Below are 20,190 nucleotides of genomic sequence, written 5' to 3'. Positions count from 1 at the left end.
GATTTTCAAACAGAAATCAAGGACTGATCTACACAAAGTCTCTTACACCGTGTTAATGACCTGAGGAGAGGCAGAAAGTGCAGTAAAAGCTGTGTGTCTAAGAAAGCTGGGCAGGCACACTCCAAGGTGGGCTGGTGACCCAGTATCACCTGTGCTTTGTTCTCTCCTGGCATCACGGGAAGCTGCTCTTTAATTAGGATTCAGGCCACAGAGTGCATGGTAAATTCTGCTAATACATTACAGCAGTGCTTTAACTCTCACGGAGTGTGAGGTTCTGTGAGACTTGCAGAATGGTTTTCAGGTCTGAGGAATCATTAAAGTAGGCTTTAAGCCTGTGTTATTTGCTTTCTGTTGTATTTTCTTTCATTTGTTGGTGGTTTTGTCGTTTGTGTCGTTTTGAGTGGGTTTTTTTTTTTTTTTTCCTGTATTTTTTTCCTTGGATTTACAGAACCAGTGTGAGGATGGGGTTATGTGCAGAAAGTGAGAATGGCCTGCCTGAGTGATGTTCTCTCCATGAAAGAGAGATACCATGCTGCTCCAAATGATCCTGGGAAAAGTTGTTGGGAAACTCTATTTCCAGGCTAAAAATCAATGTAGTGGTGCCACCTCTCCCCCAACCTCTCTCCCCCAACCTCTCCCCATATTGTGCCTACTCTGATGCAATCTGTGAGAACACTTTGGGAAAAATCTCATATTCTGCCTTGCCTTCGAATCCTAAAATGAGCTCCATTTCCTGCTTTGCTCCATGACAAGGGAGAAAACTTTTAATTATGAATGGCTTTTTCTTTCTTTTTCCATATTGGAGTCATGCAAAAATATAAAAGTCACAAGACAAGGGTGGAGGCTTTGGGGTTCACTTTTTCATGTAGTCTACTCTTCTATAAAAGTACATTTAAATACAAAACTATGTACTTCTGTCAGTATTCTTTGAGAATGTGTTTTAATCTGTCTTATCTTGGATATCTTAGAAGATAAGGTTTAGGGCATGTCCTAGTATCAGAATAAAATGGAATTGAGTGGTGTCAGAAAGGTAGCTTAAAATAACAAATATAAAAATAAAATTATCCTAACAAAGATGTTCAGGTGCTAAAGTACAAATCCTGTTGTCAAAAACTGACTAAGGGAGAAAAGGCTTCAGAATGCACTTTTTAAGTTGTGTCTTGTTGTCAGTGAGGGAAGGTGACTAAAGGCAAACAGAGATTCACGTCAGATGCTTCAGCCGTGGATTTGTGGCCAAATTTCCAAATGCTGCTGTGCAGCAAAAGGATTTAATTTGTAGCCAAATGCCTATTTGTCTTCCTAAATAATTTTTTTCCTGTTTGAGAGTATCTGATGAAAGTGCAGGGACCTGAGAAATCGTCTTCTATTTTATCATTAGGAGTCAAAGGAAAATACAAAGAAAATTATTTCTAAGTGTTAAGGGGGAAAAGCTCCCCAACATTGGGAACTCTTCAATGCTGAGGAATTTGAGAAAATATTTATATTAAGTTAATAACTCCAGAAACTACTCATAAGGATCAAAAATGTTGATTCACAGCAGGTATTTTTTTCCACATCCCATTTTCTTCTGGAGTCTACACAGAATAATTGTTGCCTATTATTATTGTAAACCAAAATGGAAAATATTATTATTATTAGTATTGTAAATTAAAACAGAACTAGAGTGCAAGTTACCTGATTTATAATTAATTATTGTGTCTAATCAGGCAAAAAGAGGTCCCAGCTCAAGAAAAGTCCAGACCATTCCTGAGGCCATTTTCAGCTTAGTAAGGAACCTAAAAACCTCTGGATTTTAATCAGCAGTAAAATAATATTCACTATTAAGGCTTGTAAATTTTCTTGTTTGGAGAAAACAAAGGGAAACTGCCAGCATGGAAAAAATTCTCTGTAGATATTTTGTTGGAGATAAAAAATGGTAAAATTGTGTTTCCTAATTTTGAATTTCTCTAAAATTAAAATAAATTTTAAAAGAAAATGATATTAGCAATCCACTGCATACATGACATGCATTTCTTTGCTGTGTTGCTTTTGAGGGCATAATAAATGATTGGACCAATACTGCTCCACAATTGTAAAGCTCATCTTTCAGTGCAGCCACCTCCAGGTGAATATAATCATTTCACCCCGTCTGAATAGCTGCAGAATGTTTAATGGGAATTGGTCTTCAAGGGTGCATTTGCCATCAGCTTTCAATTTGAAGGGCTCTTAAATCTGAAAAAGCCAGCAGTTTGCAAATTGATTTGGATGAGCCAGCTCCAAGTCAGTAGTTAGGAAATATTTATTTGATAGTTTTGGCAGCTTAGCTTTACCTGCAATTTCATTTCCTGTTCCATCCTGGGCTGTTCCAATAGTCTGCTCCACTGGTCCAACTGGTACTGGAGCATTCAGAAACCTGCTTTAACCTGGAAATTGATTTTGGTATCCCTTGCTGTATTAATTTCAGATTGTTTTCCATGAGCCTAAATACTTCAGATTTGTATTTTATTATTTTTTTCTACTGTGGTGTAAAATTGGCTCCCTCGCCGCTGCTGCCTTCTGTGACATTATCACAGATACATTTAAGATTATGATTTAAAACATAACTGTCTCCTTCAGACAGCTTGACTGTAGGATAAAAACAGTTTACTTAGCCCTATTTACTTCATTAGAGTGTGCTGTTCCTCAGCTAATGAAGTGAGCTGGCAAGAATATTTTATATTTAAGGTAAGGTGGTTGCTGAGCCCAACACAGACATTGACATCGGCTCAAATTAGGTTTCTAAGAAGGAAGTCATCATCTCTGGAAAGCTTCTGCCTGCAGCCTTCCCTCCTGCAGGAGGTCACACAGAGACAAGTGCCTCATTTTTTAGCAGGCTGGTAATATTATGATCACTGATAATGTTTCTTGTTAGCTGAGATAAAATCAGGTTTTTGGCCTTGGGATGAACTGAGTTTGCAATTCAATCCTGATAAGCAGAGAGCTTTCCTGTGAGGCAGAGTGGGAGTAACTGTGGGATGCTCAGAGGTGCAATGTTTTCCCCTGATGTTGTTGCTTGTATTTGATACTATTTATAATGCCACTTGTGTCTCTGAATTCAATCTGTGATATGAATTAATCATTACTGACCTAGATATGTTACTCTAGCATTCACTGCTGTGGATATACAAGTTAAAAATATAATTTCAGGTGGATTATTCCAGTACAGGCTTCCCTCTCTTCAGTGTTTTTGTTTGTTTTTTTTCTCTAATTACCTTAGATTTCTATGGATACCAACAGCCATGTCTCCAAACATTCTCCATTGCCAACAAACCTCCAAGATGACTGAGAAATGAGGTGTTGAAAGCAAGTGATGTGCATCACAGAGTGAGGCAGGGACCCTGATTTTGTGAACCAAATGGTAACTGATTTTAATTAGGCCGACAGAAAAAAATGATATTTTTTTACTATAAGGGCTGTAGAATTTTAGTCAATCAGGATGAAAATGAGGCTTCAAAGTACCTGTGGAAACTTGAGGAAGAGGAGGAGGAGACAGAGGTTTGGACTAACTCAGGAACCTACCCTGAACTAATTTTCATTATTTAGTATCCCCACAGTTTGTGGCTATTTCTGATAACGTTTTGATTAACAATTCTACATTGAAACCATCCATAAACCTCCCAAAATATGGTCTCCTTATTTTTAAAGTTGTCATTGCAAAGACCTAGGATTCTGAACTTTTTTCCTTGATGAATTTTGCCAACAAAATTCAAAATTGCATTCCTCTGAGGTTCAGTGTCTTGTACAGTAAAACATTCACACTTTCTCTCTCCACCACCCACTTATGTGGTGACAGAACTACATCAACAAATTGCATCAAATCATGGCAAGTCTATATTTGAATACAGATATAGACAGAATTATTTCAGGTGTGTAGTTTAATTATGCATCTGGGCCTCTCAGAGTGATTATTGACAATCTTTCATGATTGATAGTTTCTGCTTTGGGGTTTGTTGATTAGCTGTGATGTGTTGAAAGGTGATTTGAGTAGTTTTGTTTGTTCCTTGCTCAGATGGCAGCTCGAGTACTTCTGGCGTGAAACCCGACTTTGAAATTAGCCTACACAGATTTACAGACACAGATCTATCACAGGGGCCAAAGGAACTGATTTGGAACATTATTGCTTCAGGGGAGGCAGGAATTCTCATGGCTTTGTGATTCTTCTCCTGCTTTTGGTTAGAAAAGCAGCATTGCTCAAATGCTGTCGTGAAGGAAACAGAAATTAGTGTTGGGATATGGTGGCACAGTGAAAACAGTGGAATTTTAATTGACAGCACTGGTTGTGCCAGCTTGAGTGATAAGTGTGAATGTGAGACACATTTCTGGTGGTTACATATGGGCTTCCACTGAGTTTTCAGGTGTGATTAAACAGGTTGACTTTGGCAGGAATCCATCCCAGACTGTAATTTCTTACTGCCTGATAAAGGCTGATATTTAATGCCCTGTCTGTACGGATGTGATCAATGTGGGCAGTGTCCTAGGAATCCTGAAACCAGAACAGGTGACAGGAGAGCCAGAGCTGCCACGTTTTCCAACTATTTCTTGTCTTTTACTGTCCTAAAATATTTTTGAGAAGGTGTCTGTATTCTTTGAAAGCATGGGCAAAATAAGGCTTAGTGTAGAAGATCAGGTTATATATATATTTTTAATATAAGATCTGGTCTCTATTAATTCGAGCAGTTAACCACTGTGTCTTGCTGGTTCTTTTCTCATGCTGAGAAACTGATTCACATGAGGAAGCTGAAAAATACCAGGGCAGAATGGAAAATAATTACTAAACGTGTTTCTTTGGTATCTGTGTGACAATTTGCATCAAGATGGTTTTGGTGCTAAGATTTCACGTGAATTCAAGGAAAGGCTGGGTGAGTTCACAGCAGAGAAATCCCTCAATATCAGTGAAAAATGCCTGACCAAAAGTTGGTGGAGGAGCATTTTTATGAAATTACCAATACATACCTTGCCTTTTTCTTAAGATTTTTAGGCTCTTTGGCTACTGTCAAAGCAAGCTATTGGGAATAAGTGATGTTTGACATACTGGTGCTGCTCTGTAATCCATCAAGACTCCAGCCTGCTTGTTTTGTAGGTTTTATTAAAAATAGTGTGGTCTTGTAACCAGAAATTTTATATTGGGGAAAAAAACCTTATTCTCTAATCATGTCAATATTGATTTTGTTTGTGTGCTCTTTTTGTTTCAGCTCATTCTTTAATAATCACATTTTCGTTTATTCCTTGTAGCTGACATGCTGATTATTTCCCAAAATTACAGTTTTTCAGTTGTCTCCAAGTGTCTGTAGATCAAACACATATTTTGCTACTGCCCTTGAGTTTCCCCCAGCCTAATAAATGCAAGATAGCGTTTTTTTTTTTTAATCACGTTTTCTTTCTGTGGCAAAACACAAAATATCTGAAACAGATTTGGGATTTCTTATTTTTAATGGGGTGAGCTGCTTTGTGGGGGTTTGTCCACAAAAATTGAAAAAATAGGTATATAAGTTTCCACTTGGTTCCACATTTTTTGGGTACCTGTTTAGTGTTGGCCCATGCAGGAAAATCGGAATGAATCATGCATCCATGTCAAAAATGCCTATGAGGTTGTCATGACCTCGCCATACGTTTAGCCAGGCCCTTTGCTTTTTTGAGGCTTTTTGGTGGTGATTATCCAGCAATCTAAGTATAAAAAACAAATTAAAATGTTGTTCACTTCCCCTAGAAACCCAGTTTGCCGAACAGAAACGTTCCTGCTATCAAGGAAGCCAGCATGTAACGTTTAAGTGGTAGCTTAATGATGATAAAAATGGACTTTTATCATCAAGCAGGGGATTTTCAGCTGAACCACATAATTTCCACTCAGTTTCATTGTGTTTAGTCTTTTTGAGGATGCCCTTCCCCAGCCCTCTTTCTGTCTGTGACTGGAAGGTGCTCCAGGCATCTTTGCTCCCTCTCTCCCCCAAGTCTGGCCCTAAGCATCAATCTCCTGTGGGTGAGGTGTCTGCATTTAACTCTGCTAAAATTAAAAATAGGCCTCTTGGCTGAACATTTTGGAAGTTTTACTAAGTTTGGGAATCTCTGAAAGTTTTCAGCCAGATTGACAGGCAAGAAAATGCGCTGTGGTTTGTCTCTCTTGTGCTAAAATTCTGTATTTTCCTTCAGTTTGCTGCAGTGATGGAAAGCTTTGTCACATTAGCAATGCATCAGTTTAGCTCAATTATTTGCTGTATCATTGCCTGTGTGCTTAAGGAGTTACTATTTATTTATTTTGTTTTAATAAAGTCGTTGAAAACAGCCATTAACCTTTAACATGGACAGTGGGGTGGGTTTATGTCAGAAGCTACAATTTATATCTTATAAAATCTGACTTAACAACCTTAAATGGTCTTTCTCTTTCCTGGGAAGTGCACACTACAACTTCTATGTAGAGAATGGCAGAATCTCTTTTAACTTAAACTTGTGCTGCAAATTTTATCCAAAAATGATATAAAAAAAAATTTCTTCTTTAGTTACAAGCAAAGAAACTACCATTAGAAGGGAAAGTGTTGCACTGGCAACACTTCTATGTGGAATAACTTAATTTTTTCCCCCACCTGATTTTGCAAAACCCAGCATTGAATAAGAGACAACTGCATGACCCAGAACAAAATTAGATTATTTTAAATTTGAAGACAAGGAAGCCTTTATCTTCATATTACTATATTATAATTTCAAATTATCATAAGTTTTGGAAAAATTTTAACCTAAACCTTTTTAACCTTCTTTAGAAAGTCTGGAACTTTGCATGGAGCTTAGTTTAGACTTCTCTATTATAGTTACTCAGGCAAAATAGACGTGAATTAAAAATCAAGCCTGACATTCTAAATCTAAATTTTGGCATCAAAAGAAATAGTTTTATTTATTGCATTCAATAGAAAAATATAAATTAGAGTTTCTGAAAAATCTACTTTTTTTCAGATGTCAAAAAGAAAAGTGAGAGAGAGCCGCCAAACTTCACAAATTTGTGTTTTTCATCAGTAGGTTCTCCTGCACAAAGACAAAACAGAAAGGTAATAAAAAGTAATTTACTGAATTGTCCAAGTTGCCCTTCTCTGAGGAATTAAAATATTCTCCAACTTTCCCCCATCTATTTATATGATGCTATTTTAATTGCATGTCAGTGGCCTGGAAAAGGGTGGGTGACGAATTGCACCCGCAGGAATGCCTGGCACATAATTTTTTTTGGACTTTCAATTTGATGCAGCTCACTTGAGGCAATAAAGATGACATCTCCAGAAAAAGAGTGTATTACAGTCAACTTGATGTCACGATTATTAATCCCCAATCAATCCTAGGACTTCCTGGGACAAAATATACTAAAAAAAAAAAGTAAAAAAATTTAAAAAAGCATCCAATATTTGGTCTCCCCACTCTTTGCACACACAGGCCAAATATTTAAAGAGTACAATGAACTTTCAGGTGCTAAATAATCTTGTCAAAGATATCACAGGTAAAACTAAATAACTAAACATAAAATTGTTGCATCTTTTATGAGAATTAAATACAAAAGTGATTTTTTTTTTTTTTTTAAGCAAGAGAGAGTGAAATATTAGGACTGAATTGGTAGGAATGATCACTGTGCAAACAGAGCAGTTGAATAGCTGCAGTAAAGGATAAGGAATCCAGGATTTGTTTTTTGGTTTGCCCTCAAGATTCATTATACTGTCAAGGACACAAGATTTAGCCACTCTTGTCCTTTCATAGATATGGGTGGTGGTGGTTTGTTTTTTGTCTTTTGTTTTTTTTGTTTTTTTTTAAATGAATATCAGTAATTTTAGGCCATTTTTAACTTATTTTCTGCTAGGAGAAAAAAAAGGTATTTTTCATGGAAAAAAATGTAGGAAAAATTCCTATTCTGGTCATTTAGCACTTCTGATTTCATCTGTTGAGTAATTAAAAGAAAATCTGACAGTGATTATGGATGAGTTTAGGAAAAAAAAAAGTGTATTTTCTTTAAACTTCTCTATACATTTCAAAACTTTAAACAGTGCTAATGAAGATAAAATCACCAACGCTGCTGATTCAAGGCTCTGCTGTTTTATATAACATCTAGATGTTTCTTTGCAAATCTGTATCTGACTCCTTTTGATAGCTGATCTTCATTTATGCAGCTCTCCTTAGAGGGAAGATGAAGATGGGGATCTTTCACTTCTGGAATAGGTGAAGCCCAGATCAGGCAATGGTCTCATGGTTTTTGAGGCAGAAACCTTGGATCCTGCATTTCTTGGGCCATGTTCAACCTCTGGATCTGTTGATAAGGTTTTAATCCCATCCCTCCCACAAGTGCCAATGCACAGCTACCCCAGCATTTACTGTTTTTCCCAGCAAGGCAAAACAAGTGGGATTTGAAATAATTTACCCATAAGTGACCCACAGCAGTCAGCTCTGAAGTACAAAAAACCAATAAATAAACCAAAGTCTCTATTTCTTGCTGAGGGTGGGTGAATGGACTCTTGTTCTGTCCCCATGAAGAGTGATCTCAAGAGAGGTAATTGACCTTTCTGATTCCATTATTAGATATCTGGTCAACCCTCAGTCTGACAAGTGAGCCATAGAGAGCTTTTTTTAATTATTATTATCATTATACAGGAATGTGCTGAAAAGAAAATCTTTCAGTTGGAATACAAGGGTGCTGTAGTGATCTATAACTTCATTCTTGCTTGCCCAAAAAGTTCAAAACAAGTGTGAGATGCAAAGCCTGATATGTGAGTTTGAAACTATTCCAGGTGAATTCACCTGCTGAGGGAGCCCTGGGTTTGCACATTGGTTGTAGTGGATTTTATTTTATTTTTTTCTATAATCACAACTTTGTGCTTTGGGTAAAGAAAAGTAGCCAGGCTGGGATTGACAAATAGTAGGAAATGCTTCCCATTTCTTGTCTGTAACAGGAATCCTCTTTGGTGGTAGAGGTCTGCTGTTTCTTCAGGGCTGTGTTGCTTTTTTAATGTTGTTGATTTGCAGGCACGTTATTGACAATAAACCAATTACATTCCAAAGCGAGGATTTACTAGAATATATTTTATAGGTCTTAAAAGCAGTGCTGTCAGGAAGGATGATCTGGAAAAGAAAATTGTCTTTCTCCAGCTTCAGTGGTGGGAGTTTCTGAGGACTGAGCTGTTTAGTGCGAGAAGACAAAGCAGGATGCAGAAATTGAGCTGTCATTTCCCATTACTGCAATGGGAGAGATGACCTGAGTCCCTGTACAAAGATAATTTTGTTTCACTCTTACCCTTGGCAAGGTTGATGACTGAAAGCCAAGCTTGATTTTTAGGTGAGGAGTCAATACAATGCAGGGCCATGTGCTCTGGAATTAAATGCACAAGAAAAATGAGGCTGAGGGGGAGGGAAGGAAGGAGAAAACCAGAAATCCTGTCACCCACTTTTGTCTCCCACTTCTATTGCAGGTTTCTTCTCTCTCTGCACTTCGTTAAGTAGGTAATTGTTGTTGTGAATACAAAAATAACAACAATAGCAAGAAAAAGAACTCCATCCAAGACCTGAACCAGCTCCAAACCCTCTCAAAACAAATAAAAAATCATCCCTTCCCTCCCCACAACGTGGCAAAACTTGTGCTGCGGCTCTGCCAGGTTCTCAGGTGAAGGAAAACAAATCCAGTGATTCATAACAGTGCTGATGGTCCTTTGATTATTGCTTTTAGAAATGAAAAATATGGCCTGACTTTTCTCCAGCTGCTGCTAGATATTAAGCTGTCAACCTTCCAGTGTTCGCTCAGCACAGGTTTTCAGCGAGGCACAGAATGTCACAGCTCAGTGATGATCGATCCTCAATACCACAAGTGCCTGCACCAAGTAACACCTCTCACAGCAGATGAGGAGGGTGTCAATCTGACCTCCCTTGCATTGATTTTATAGGTCTATTGCCTCCTGTGGGGGCACTTCATGTTTTTTGGTTTCTTTTTGTGTCTGTTTTTAAATAAAAACAGGAAATTAACCCTTCTATATTCCTCAATCCTCTTTGGGTTTAATTCAGTCTTCACTGGTAAATCTATTTTATTGGAGGTGATTATGAGACAAATTCTGCAGGTCGGTGTTTGTCCTTTCTTGCTTATGCCTTGTAGAACATTTAGGGCAAAGATTCACACAGCAGCTCTCTCTGATACAAATCTTTACTGATTAAATTCATGTACCTGCTCAGATTTTCCTCGTGGCTCTGGGAGCTAAATATATGCCAGAATGATCTGATTATACCAAATATTAGTCCCAGATACCCTATCAGGAAAGCAACTTTTAGAGGTGGCTCCTGTTTTAAAGAGTTCACGTCCTGATTCTGACTTGTGCATGGGTATTGATCACTATAAATCTAGGGGAAAAGTGATCCAGTGATGAATTCTGTGGGCACAGAGCCTGGGAAGAGTCTGATTTAGGATAACATTTGATCATTTGGATTTCGGAGCAAAAGTTAGGGAAAAACAGAGTAGCTCTTCATGAGGGAGAAAGCTGTGGGAGCTGAAACTTATCTGTTCACATTTTCTGTGGAAAAACACTTGAGAGATAAACAGGGCCAATTTTTATGACTGCCTGTATGGAATTTTATCTTGATCTTTCCATCCCTCTGAATGCCCTGCATTGGCAGTTCCACACAATCCTCAATTTTCTTTCACCATGCCAATGCAGACAGAGAATAGAAGATGTATTACTCTTGCCCTGTGCAGGTCTTAAAACAGTTTTCCCCTCCCTGCATGAATCCTCACTTGTATTGTTTTACTCCAAAAAGGCTTTTGCTTAACAGCTGTGTGAAAGAAAAGGGTTGTGTAATCTCTCTGCTCTCTAGCATATATATACACTGGGTTTTTTTTCTGTTAATTTTTATAACAAATCCATTCTTTGCAAATCAGCTTGTAAATTGATAACAGCAATGTCTTTGAAAACAAAATCAAGGTGATATTAATTTCTGCTAAATATTCTACCTAATCCTGTAAACAGGGTGATTTTTTTTTCCTTGTCATTGGAAAGTGTCTATCTGATCTTCAGAATGATCAAAACAATTGTAATCTAAATACTTTCTCAATTTAATCGTATTCCTTGTGAGGGGAGTGAGATTTTTGGATTTTTTTGGGTGTTTTGTTTTTTTTTCAATTTTATTCTACTTAACAATTTCTTTAACTTCTGTGAGCAACAAATTGAATTATGAGCACTGTAGCCTTCAGCTAGTATGTGAATGATGCTATCAGATTGGATTGAACTGCTTATTTCATTGTCTAGATAAATGTTTGACTGGCATTGGGACCTAATAGGAAGGATAGTACACAAAATGCTGTCTGCTTAGTCCCTGTGAATGCATTTGCTTCTGCTGAGACAAACAGGTCACAAAATTGCTGCAACTTTATTGTTTTAATAGAAGGCAAGCACTACTTTTGTAACTCTGGCCATAAAAAGCAGATGTGTTTAAAACTCAGGGTGTTTTGAGACTGGTGACTGGAATATCTGTGATTAACAATGGGTGATAACTTATTGATGGTGAAGTGGCTTGATGAATCTGACAAGAATATAAAAATACAGCCTCTGAATTACTTTTTGGGGTGTATTATTTTCCTTGGTGGTGGGGTTTTTGGTGGCTTTTATTTGTTTGTTTGGGTTTTTTTTTTGAAAATGATTGTTATATATTTATAGCAGTAACCTCTGTGGAGTCTGGGGGAGAAAAAAAGGCTGCTTTGATGGTCTGCTCATGCACATCCATGGCTTTTGTTTAACTCTACAGTAACTTAAAGGGAAGACTGCACAACTCAGCATTGATTAAGCACTATTGAAAGCTTTCCATGGTCTGTGAAAGAGCCAGGATTTCGCACACAAAGTTTAACAAAAGTTATAAAACACTCAAACTTTGTCCCAAGGCAAAGAGATCTCTCTTCAATGACAAAAATCTTCATTAATACAGAATGAAAGTAGCAACTTCCTTCTTCCAGTCCTTCCAGAACTTCAGCTTGAGGAAATTCAGTGACCTGACAAATCTGCAGCCTTAGTCTCCAGCTGAATACAGGTTTTGATTAAATTGTGTGAGGTACATCTGCACTGCATGATGAGAGATTAGGTGGGTTGAAGGGTTAATTGTGGAGAGGTTGTTGTTTGAAGTGGCCAGACTGTCAAGTGTTTGTTTGGAGTGTGATCAAAAGTTTTGTGAGTACCCTGAGAGCACATTTTACTGCAGCTTTCTGTTGGGTGGTGAAGTCCAGGTGCAATTAGGCTGGCTTGTACGATCAGGGATGTGTGTATTTGGAATGGATAACAGAAAATGTTAGAGGATAAAATAGCCCTAGCTGTGAAGTTAATAACCTTTTGTAAAGTCAGGGTAAGACTGAATAATTATTGATTGCTGTGGTTTCAGATAACCACGTGTATGTGATCAGATATTCACTGGGACTGTGCTCAGAGCCACGCTACACTTTGATCTGGAACAGCTGGAGTAGTTAACTCAGAAATTAGCTGTGAATGTCAGGCTTATCCATCTGCAGAATAACCAAGACCTCTGGCTGAATTTAGTCACATTTCCTTTATTTAGTTGCAATTTCTTGCAGGCTTGCAGTTGGACTATAACGTACAAGTGAAGAACATTTCTGATTTCCCCCTTCCTATTGCTATCATGAAAGTTAAAAACAGAGATTATGGCCATTCACTGAATGGTAGTTGTAGGAGTAAGGAATTCTCAGATACACCCTGCATTTCAAAGCGTGGCTGTTTGAATTCATGGTCATTCCTGTAGTTGTAAGCGCCAGGGAAAACCACTTTGTGCACCACCATCAGCCATTCAACTCCCACAAAATTTCCAGGTTCAGTCATTTTACAGTAAGAGTGAGCTCTTAACAGGCTGGAAATTGCTTTTACATGGAAAAGGCTCCTTGCTGTCTGAAATGTGCCTTTTAGCTGTGAAAGGATGCAGACTTGCAGCTGCTGTTTCCAAGTTTCCAGGCAAACCAACCACAGCTCCACAAGGAACCCATCTGTGTTTTGAGGGGCTCCGTGTCAGACACTTCCAAAAGCTTCTGTTCCTCAGGTCTCTGAAAACACCAAGAAAAGGGGCTTTTCTCTCCCCAGAACCAGACTGGTTTTGGGGCACTGGAGGAGAGAGCACCCCACAAGTCCCACAAGCATTCACTTTGGATTTGCCAGGTGGTGTCAGGTGGTTGTTTTATGGTGGACTGCTCTCCTGTAGGACTGTCTGCTGTGGTTAATAAAAAGTGAAAAAGATAACCTGTTCTCTTCTTCAAACCCTTTTTTCCAGCTTTTTGGTTATCCAAACAGCTGGGAAACAACTTGCAGGGCTGTGTGGGAAAGGATGAGCAGTTACCAGTGATTAGAGGAATGAAGAAATCTGGTCCTGACCATGCTGAACAAGACTGAAACAGCAGATCCTGGCAGGTTAGGAGGGAAGGTCAGGAAGAAGTAAAGCCTGTGGGTAGAAAGAAATGCTGACCTGAAAAATTTGTGCCACTCCCCCCCAACCTTTTCCATAGCAATACCTGGAAAATTCCTTTAATTCTGCTTGCAGCTCTTTCTTTCAAAAGAATCACCATTTTTTTGGTATGAACAGTTCAGTCATCTCAGGGAGGTAAGGAGCCTTGTTCAGTTATTAAGTATTTCCATTTAAAAAGCTGTGCTTATTGCTAATTAGGGACACTGACAAAATGGGTGTGGAAAAGGCTGTCCCTTCCACAAGAACAAACTTACAATGACTCAAGGCCTTGTGCCATTATTTTGGTTGAGGAAAAACTACACAGAACATTTTTATAGCCAGTGTCTCTGACAGTGATTATATATCCTCAGCTGTGTGTATAACTTGTAACTGGATGAGTGAGTGAGAGGCACAGGTTGTGCTTTTAGAATGACTTAAAAACCTGGCTGGAAGGGAAGTTATGGATTAATAGTGCAAGATTTGTGTGAGACTGTGGTTTTTGTGTCTTTGAAATTTAGTATTAGGTACCCTGTAATTGTACCACAACTCCTAACCTGCACAGGGAAGGTCAGTTAACTTCTGAATTTTTTATTTCTTCCTGTTTTCTTTCCTGGAACTTTTAGCTGAGTCTGTCATCAGGCTGAATATATGTGCCAGACTCTTGGATCAGATCATGTCTTGGTGTTACAATTTTCTTTATATATATATATGTAAGGCAGTTTGGAAATCTGATAGTTTCTCTTAATAGAACTGCTCCTCCCAAAATTATTTGGATTAAATCTAGAAAACTGATACTTGCTGAAAGCTTAAGAAAAGGTTATAGTAAGGAAATCATTTTATGTGTACAATCTCTAGTTTTTCTTCTGTCTTAATGGGGAATGTAAAGGAAAAAAAATCAACATTCCACAGCCAATATATCCTTGTTTGGGTTGAGAAATTGAGAAAAGATTCTTTTGCAGCTTTGAAGTGAGCAGGATAATTTGTCTGTTTCTCTCTGTAACTCTTCCTATTCATTTCCTGCCTCAGTCTAACCAAACAGGCTGTGACTGTGTGACCCTGAGGTGTAAGAAGACCAGATGATCAAAAGGCTCCAAATAACAAAAATAAACAATCCCTAAGCCCCAGAATCAAGGCTTTCCTCTTCAAGCAGAATGCTAGCACTGGATGTTGCTCACAACACGTTACCTGGAGCACTGCAAGCCCCACACCTGCCTGGAGCCCCGGTGGAAGGGTGGCAATGCCAGCTGCCCCTGCAGGAAAGGAAATCACCCTCCAGCCTCTGACAGCTCAGTGGTGCTGACCAACAGCCCCCAAAAAACTGGTACAAGCAAATTTTTCTATACCAAAGGTGTGCTGTTGGCAGACTCTTGTTTAGAAGATATTATCTCTCTTGGTTAACCCAGGATTCTTCTCTATAATTTGAAGCATCATTTACAAACTCTGGCATCCCTATAAAACCCCTGCTTCCCTTGAAAGCTGGCAAATCACATCAGCTTTCTGAAATGGTTTTTGAAGCCATCCCAAACTGTATGGTGCATTATCAAATCCATTTTAATTAAAGCTCAGTTTCAGTTGATAGCCTCAAGCCTTAAGCTCCATAACTCAATTCTTCTCTCAACCATGTTGAGCAGACTCGTGCTGAATTTTGAGCTTAATATCAATCTGCACAGAGATTTTTCAGAGGGTGTTTCTTTGCATTACTACTTACCTGGTACAATTTAAAAGTGGAAGGAATCTCATGCTCTTACATGGCTGAAACAACATTGCTAAAAAAAGGAATTTACTCTGATATCCATAATTAATTGTGGCCCCATCAATAATGTACTTTTTCATAGAGGAAAACCACATAATCCACATAAAGTCAGGGAAGAGTAGAGGCTGAGTTACTCTTTCTTGTCAGTAAGTAGAGGAATAACCTTTTCCAGAAACACAAAGGGAAAGGCATTTGGGACAAGCCAGCCTAGATTTATCAAGGACATGTCTTGCCTGAGCAGTTTCATCTCCTCTCTAATGAGCTGAATGGTGTGCTGAGAAGGGACGTTGTTTCTCTCCTTCTAGCAGGGTCTTTGGCAGGGTTTCCCACATTTGGTGAGATGTGGACTTGACAAGTGGATGAGAGAGTGTAAACTGTCTGGGCACTTCAGAGGTTGTGATCTGTGGCACAAACTGATGGCTGATCACTGGTATCATCTCCCAGAGGTGGATGCTGATGCTAATTCTTTGTGAACTCTCCAGTGTCAGCCTGATTGATGGGTTAGAGATGCACTCACAGGAAATTCACTGTATGATTTCAAGGAGGGGGGTAAATTTGGAGTGCTGGAGAGGTCAGGCTAATGTTCAGAGGGAGCTGGAGATGCTGGAGAAAGGGGATGGACTGCAGGACATCAGCAGAGGTCCAGTCCCTGGGCTGGGGTCACCTTGCAGGGCAGCATCATCTGGGCAGAGAAACACCTTTGGAGAAAAGGACACAGGGGCTCTGGGCACAGCAAATTTATTTGTGTCTTCAGAGTCCTGACTCCACTGTTAACCTTCTCAAACTCAAGCCTAAGAATAATGATATATCCTCAAGCTTCAGCCTCTCTCTCTAAATAAGCAGGAAATGATCAGGATGGCAGCTGGTGAAATAACCGTGCATCAGTTCTTTAGCTTGTGGAATGGAACAAGCTATATGTTGGGAATAAATGTACCTGCACATCCTGTTTCTGCTGAGATTACTCACACACCAGCTACTGTGCTGATTCATTCTCTGGAATTATTTTCAGAATGCCAGAACTGAGGGGGAAAAAAAAAAAGGGGGTTTTCTTCTGCAAGTAGAATAAATTATAAACTTATGAGAACTCTTTTTTTAAGATGTTTTTATAGAACACATTTAGGCACTAATTCTTCTCAGCAACTAAAGAGTCTCCCATGAATGCACATCCATCTTTTAGCAGTTTAAGAATGGCAAAATTCAGTATGTGCTGGCTAATCCTTATGAAATTCTCTTAGTAGTTGTGAGCTGTTATGTCATTAGGTAAAAAAATACCTTAAAACTGTATTTATGCAAGGTATTTGCCCCTGCCATAAACATGTGCATCCTATCAATATTTTTAATATTCATGCTGTTTATTTTTAAGCTACTCTTTTTCAGTTAAGAGTTATTTTACTTAGAATGTGTGGAAATAGTTTTAAGGAAAGCAGGTGAAATTTTGACAGATCACATTCGCATTTAGAAATATTTTGCCAATCCAATTGATTATTATGATTTGAAAGAGGATCCTGGCCAGATTAATCCCTTGAAGTGCTTTCCTAATGTCAGTGGAGTTGCAGGAGGAAAGGGTGATTCTACAAATTTTATGTTGCTGTTAATGAAAGGCCTGGCTGAGTCAGGTTCTCAGCATTAATGAATAAAAATTCCCTGTATACCCAGAGGAGGCCAACCCACAAGTCTGCAGCCCTGTTGTCCAATCTGCAATGACAACCCCTGTCACCTGTAGCTTCTCTCCTTGGCTCCTCCCAGAAAAAAGCACCCTGGCTTTCTCCTTTCACTGAGTTGTGCCAGGATGTGCTGATTTTGTCAAGCAGAATCCTCAGCTCTGATAACTGGGTGGAGACACGACACAGGAGAGGGCTGGAGGTGCAAATCTTTCAGGGGTGTCTGTAAAAGTTTATTCAGTTTTCCCTGTCTGGAGTTGAAAAAGGCAGATTTCAGGACTTTGAATGCTGAGGGACAGGTACAGGGAACCTGGGCACTGAACTAATCCTTTCTGACAAGCCTTCTGTCACGTATGGAAAGAGTTTCCCAAAAAACCAGACACAGCCTGAGATCTCCATTTGATTACATTTGAGAGATTACCCTTGGCAATATTTGTCAATAAAGGTTGCCTTGCTAGAAAAGCATCACCTGCTCTTAAGCAAGCAGCACAAGCATGTTGGTGTCTTTAAGCAGTGATTTTGTGCTGTGTGGAAAAGAGCACACTCTGGAAACTCTGATCAACAAGACTTGAATTGTTTGGCAGAAGAGTTTTTATTTTTCTTTCTTCCACAATATATATATATATATATTTTAAATTATTCATCTCAGTGAAGGTAAAGGCACTAACTGGAAAGGCATTGTTGGTGTGTGAAGAGGAAGGAAACCACAAAATCTGCTGCATAATCCCCAGCTGCACTCAGTGACCAAGATAATGTTTTTTTCTCTCCAGTTAAAATAATATCTCTACCCCAGCAATTTCTAAAATTCAGCTAGCTTGAATAACACCTGTCTTTCCCATGTGATCTTTATCCAGCACTTGGTGAAGGCTGAGATGCATCTCTGAGTGCAGCCCCAGCAGTTAACATCTCTACTTTGTACATAAATATACAATTTTTAAACTATACATTCCTATATTTTCTCCCTGTCCCTTCTATTCAAGTGCTTATAAACACGATTTTTAACTTGCTTCTGACAGCAAGTAAGGACAATTTGCAAACTATTTCACTTTATTTTTCTTTCACCAGGACACCTTGGTTTGAAATGCTGGTGAAAGCAGAATTCTAAACAGAAAGACTAAAGGGACCTTTTCATCTCAGAAGAGCTTCTGTAAATATAAATTAGTTTCATAAACATAAATATATTTTCTACTCTGTTACACCTGAAGGTTGTTCTTCAGCAATGAAAATATAAGAACTTCAAACAGTGGGCAGCAGCAGGTGTCTTAGTTATTTAGGATTAAATGCGTCTTCCGCTATCAGATTAAGGCTCCACCCACATTTTCATATTTATTTTTCAGTTGTTCTTGTCAGATGCTCTTAAAAAATTAACCAGGTCACTCCAAGTCATGAGATTTATTAGAGTTGCGCATTGTTAATCAGCACTTCTGCCACACTAATTCTACTCAGAACTCCTGTAATGAACCAAAATTTAGGGTTAATCATGTCCAAAGTTATATTTCAGATCCTGGTTTTAGTGCCTGCTGCCTGTAAAAAGGAAAATTGAAATGCAGAACTACTGAAGGAGTTGTTTGTTTTTATTTTTTTCAGATTATAAGTTAAAAACACCACTCTAGTAGGATGAAAATTAATGTTAGAGTTAAATAAATAAAATCCATTTTGCTATGTATTCTTATCAGATTATCACAGTCTTCCTAAACAATGGTTATTTTGATATTTGTGGAGAGGAATGAACTGATTCATACAACTGTGACTATGGGTTTGTTTTTTTTTTTTTTTGTATTATCTAAAATCCTCTATGTCTGAATTTCCTCATGCTCAATGATAGCACTTAATAATTTGTGCACAACTACAGCCTTTCAAAATGTGTTTTCCCAAGCTTATTTCAACATCCTTCATCCCTAGAGAGACTTATCTATTTCTCAGTTAAACCTGTGGAATGTTGAGTGGTTCCATGTGCTGCATCAGGGAGGTCACTCTTGAGCGCTGACCAGCCAAGCCCAACCAGAACTGTCTCCATTTCCTCTAAATTAATGGTTTTAGGGCCAAAAGTTTGAATAATTTTCACAGAGTAATCTGAATTATAGAAGAAGCAAATAAGCCCATAGGTTTGCCAAGTATGATTTATTTTCATATTTGTGGCGCTTAATGGTTTTTGTAAATTTCAATTTGTGTTAGATAATTTATATCAGCTTCAATTTACATCAAATTTGCAAGTACATGGTTGTCTCTTTATGGTTAAGGGAATTAATATTCTGAAATTACCAGACACCCATATTAATCAAATGCCTTATTACAAGTAGAACGACTCTTATTATCATACATACAGGATAAAAGAAATGCTAATTGCCTTGGTTTGGAGCAATTATTCAGTAGTTATCTAGACAATGACAGTGGAGGCACTGTTATAGCTTCTTTATCTTTCAAGTAATGACGTTCACAGAAGCTGCCCCGCTTGTCTAAGGCGGGCTAACTCCAGTTAGTTGTGTGGTATAAATATTTTATTCATTTTAGAAACACCTATCTCTAACTGTGTGTATCTGCATGCACACAAATTATGCAGGTTGTATAGGGAACTGTGAGTTTCTATAACCTACAACCTCAAATTTTTCTCAGATATCTAGAACCATTAATACAAAATGTTTATAGTTAGACTGTAAATCAAAACATAATTAATGTGGTTTTTTTTCTGCCTTCAACTTCATTTTTGTCTTTCTAAGGCAGGAGCACTTTTCTCCAATATTTTTCCTTTTCCATTAACAATGGAATATTACTGAAGAATAACAAATTTTAGTTCAAATTAGCCTATTGTGCATTTACACCTCTACATTTATGTCTATCCCACACACACTGTGATTGCCACTTGCTTGATTTAGCTGCTTTCAAACAACAAGGCCTGGCTCTTGCACAGTTCTTCTAAAACCAGAGTAACCCAATTTTCTATAAAATTCCACTGATGCAATGAGGTGACAATTTTCTGCATTAAAACCAGCTAATAATGGAACCATTTGCATGGTGGATAAGTCATAATGGAGGTTCTTCCAGTGTTTGTAGCTACAAAATGTGTGTATGGCTGGATTATGTGTGCAGAGCACTGACACAACATGATTTTGAGAAATACAAAATGCAATGAAGTTGTTCTGTTTTTTTTACAAAAAAGGGAAAGTTTTCTTTTATTTTCTCTGGTTCCCCCCTGCCTCCCCCCCAAAGATAGGGGGAAAAAAAGAAAGGCAATAAATGAATTACTCAATTATGCAGTTTATATCTTTTAACAAAAATTGAACCCTCTTTTTTCAAAATACAACAATTTTGATTAGTCCAGACAATAAA

General features: G+C 38.2%; 1 long non-coding RNA gene across 3 annotated transcripts in view; it reads left to right on the top strand.

The window, feature by feature from the left end:
* The window catches only part of LOC111944145 (uncharacterized), a 47,529-nt gene extending 35,955 nt beyond the window's left edge, over nt 1-11,574 (top strand). For 2 of the 3 annotated variants that reach the window (XR_015285226.1, XR_015285224.1), the window contains 5 exons: nt 6,961-7,052; nt 8,154-8,530; nt 8,632-8,747; nt 9,068-9,313; nt 9,447-11,574. This is a non-coding gene — a long non-coding RNA (uncharacterized LOC111944145). The remainder of the gene's footprint in view (nt 1-6,960; nt 7,053-8,153; nt 8,531-8,631; nt 8,748-9,067; nt 9,314-9,446) is intronic. The other variant, XR_015285225.1, reaches the window with a different exon arrangement.
* The last annotated feature ends 8,616 nt before the right edge of the window (nt 11,575-20,190 follow it).

The sequence above is a fragment of the Cyanistes caeruleus genome, chromosome 3, assembly GCF_971803275.1.
Source record: "Cyanistes caeruleus chromosome 3, bCyaCae1.hap1.1, whole genome shotgun sequence".
In the NCBI taxonomy this organism is placed as follows: Eukaryota; Metazoa; Chordata; class Aves; order Passeriformes; family Paridae; genus Cyanistes; species Cyanistes caeruleus.
Note: the sequence above shows the minus strand (reverse complement) of the source record. Positions and strands in the feature narration are given on the sequence as shown.